The 2894-nt window shown below is 60.0% G+C and overlaps 1 long non-coding RNA gene across 1 annotated transcript; it reads left to right on the forward strand.

Moving 5' to 3' along the window:
• The first annotated feature begins 669 nt into the window (after positions 1-669).
• LOC120497337 lies at positions 670-2636 on the forward strand. Its single transcript, XR_005626483.1, has 3 exons — positions 670-739; positions 1564-1741; positions 1974-2636. It is a non-coding gene; the product is annotated as an uncharacterized LOC120497337 (long non-coding RNA).
• The last annotated feature ends 258 nt before the right edge of the window (positions 2637-2894 follow it).

Genomic DNA, 2894 nt, shown 5'->3' on the forward strand with positions numbered 1-2894 from the left:
GTGACATGGAAGTCCTGAGTGTCTTCCCGGGATCTATTTGAATGACGATTAAAAAAAAAAAAAAGAAAAGAAAAAAAAAGTACAAGAGCAGCTTTTTCTGGTGTTGTTTAACAGCCATTTGATCCCAATACTTGGGTTTCATCTCTGCTGTCTGTACTGTGGTGGAGGGCAATTTGTTTTCTTGCAAAAGGAATTTAGTCAGATGATTTTTGCTTGTGAAGGTGTAATCGCAGAATCCTGGAATGGTTTGGGTTGGAAAGGACCTTAAAGCCCATCCAGTGCCACCCCTGCCATGGCAGGGACACCTCCCACTGTCCCAGGCTGCTCCTGCCCCGGCCAGCCTGCCCTGGAACACTTCCAGGGATGGAGCAGCCACAGGTTCTCTGGGCAGCCTGTGCCAGCGCCTTTCTTCCTAACACCTAATCTAAATCTCTTGTAGTTTAAACCCGTTCAGCTATTGCAGAAACGCTGCAAACTGCTCAGCACGTTGCTGTTCATGGGTGATCGGGGCAGCCTGATGGAGCAGGTGCCAAAAGGCACTGAAGAGGATTTGGCAAAACTCCCGAGATTAAAAATCCTCCTCGTCCCGCGGCCGCTTTTGCGCATCTCTGCGGGCAGGAGCCCGGGCCGGGGCTGGTGGAGCGGAGCGGGGCTCGGCGCGCCCCTCGCCGTGGCGCGCCCGGCTCCGCGCTGCGGGCGGCGCTGCCGCTGCTGGGCACCGCCGTGTCCCTCTGCGCAGGTACGGCGGCACCGGGAGCGGCACCGGGAACACCGGGAGCAGCTCCGGGAGCGGGTCCGGGGGCTCCGGGAGCGGCACCGGGAGCGGCACCGGGAACACCGGGAGCGGCACCGGAGGCTCCGGGAGCAGCACCGGGAGCCGTTCCGGGAGCGGCTCCGGGAGCCGGGCGGTCGGGGCGCTGCGCTGGAGCCCCGCTGCCCCGTCCCGGCCGTGCGGCCGTCGGCGCTGGGGGTTCGGGCTCTCGGTGCCGCTGATCACAGGCACCGGGAGCGGCACCGGGAACACCGGGAGCGGCTCCGGGGGCACCGGGAGCGGCTCCGGGAGCGGCTCCGGGAGCGGCACCGGGAGCCGGGCGGTCGGGGCGCTGCGCTGGAGCCCCGCTGCCCCGTCCCGGCCGTGCGGCCGTCGGCGCTGGGGGTTCGGGCTCTCGGTGCCGCTGATCACGGCCCCGGTACCGAGAGCTGGGTCAGCGGGGACTCACCGAGCGGAGTCCCTGATCCCCGGGGCTTCCCCCGGCATCCCGGGCGGACCCGCCCCGGGCTCCGGCAGATCCTCGGGCGAGCGGCACCGGAGCCCCGGCAGGCCCGTCCCGGTGCCCCGCGCTGCCCGTGCCCACCGGGAGCCCGGTGCTGCCGCGCGGGTGCCTCTGTCAGGCGGCGGGCGCTGGGAGATGCTCCTGCCCTCAATGGTTCCTTCGGAGCCCAAACCCGCGCTCCCAGAGCGCTCTGCAGACCAGCGGTGGGCAAGGCAGCGCAACACAGAGCATTTTACAGTTTCTCTGTTAGGTCTAGTGGATTTTTCCTTTCTCTCCGTGCTTTCACCAGAGCGGTTTCCTTGTGTGGCGCTCGTTAGGACTTTGCAGAGAGCGGAGGTCGCACCCAGGTGCGGGGAAGGACCGTGTCCTTCCTGCTGCTCACAGAATTCCTGCTTTTGGATCGGCCAGGGAGGAGAACCAAGCTCACCTGTGGCTGTCAAGTGCTTCTGTGTAGTGCTGCACATCTGGTAACCTCTGGTACCTCGCAGGGTGTAAAACCCGCTCTGTAAGAGCTCTTCTCCTTTCTCTGGAGCTCTGCTGTGTTGGGAGTGCCCGGGACAGGCAGCCCGCTGTGCCCGGGGTAAAGCCGAGCATCGCACGCCGGGGCTGTCACCGGCTCCCTCCGGAGAGCTCCAGAGCGCTGCGGGGTCGCGCTGGCTCTGCGGGTTTGTGACCAAAGCCGTGCTTTGCTCCCTGCAGGTGCAGCGCGGGGTCCTGCTCTGCTCCCTGTGCCAGAGCCCGGCTCAGGCCGGGGGTGCACAGAGCAGACAGGCAGATGTGGCAATAGAGGGGACGGGCAGCGTGACTGTCTGGGTGGAAAATTCCTTGTCAGGCCCTCAGATGTGACTTCAGGAGCTTCCAGTGCTGGGGACTCATGTGCAAGCAGCTCCAGCCCCGCAGTGGATCATGCTGTCAGCCCGGGTTGTCTCACTGCCTCCCCGCGCAGTTTGTACCCTCAGCCCCTCACGGGCTGGGACCAGCACGCTCTTCTTCACTCTGTGCATGAGCTGCACGGCACAAAACCCCTGCTCTCAGCACTCTGCTGTGCCACTCCTGCCCCACAGAGCACAACCTTCCCAAGCACACCTCGCCTGTTCAGACCTAAAAATGTCCTTTGGCAGCTTATTCCACCAAAAGTAATTTTCCTGGGTGTTGTGGCTCTTTCCCTGCCCTGTTAATATTAATTTCAATGCCTGCACCCAGCTCCTGCCTGCTGGGTTTTGCCTTGGCTGCTGAACTTTTCCAGAATGGGGATTTTGAGCATCCAGTATCCTCCTTCCAAAATGATGATACTTGCAAATATTTATAAAATCATTCCCCAGATGTTTATTTAAGAAATCAAAACTCTGGAACTCTGTGATGTCTCTCATTCAAAGACATTTTCTCCTCAATTCTAGAACAAATACTTTTCCTCGCTTGTCTACAACTTTCTAGGTTTTGTCCTGTTTGGTATCAGACCTTCTAACAGTATATTTATAGAGCGAGCTTTCCCTCCAACTATTTTCTTTCAGAGCCCTCTCCAGAGGGGGAACTTCTTCATATTTTTCATAATAGTCCAAAAGGCAGGTTTGTATTTTTTCAGACCTATCATTGCTCAAAATTCCGGTTTTGCCTTCTGAA

This window comes from Passer montanus, unplaced genomic scaffold, assembly GCF_014805655.1.
Source record: "Passer montanus isolate IOZ18808 unplaced genomic scaffold, ASM1480565v1 scaffold128, whole genome shotgun sequence".
Lineage (NCBI taxonomy): Eukaryota > Metazoa > Chordata > Aves > Passeriformes > Passeridae > Passer > Passer montanus.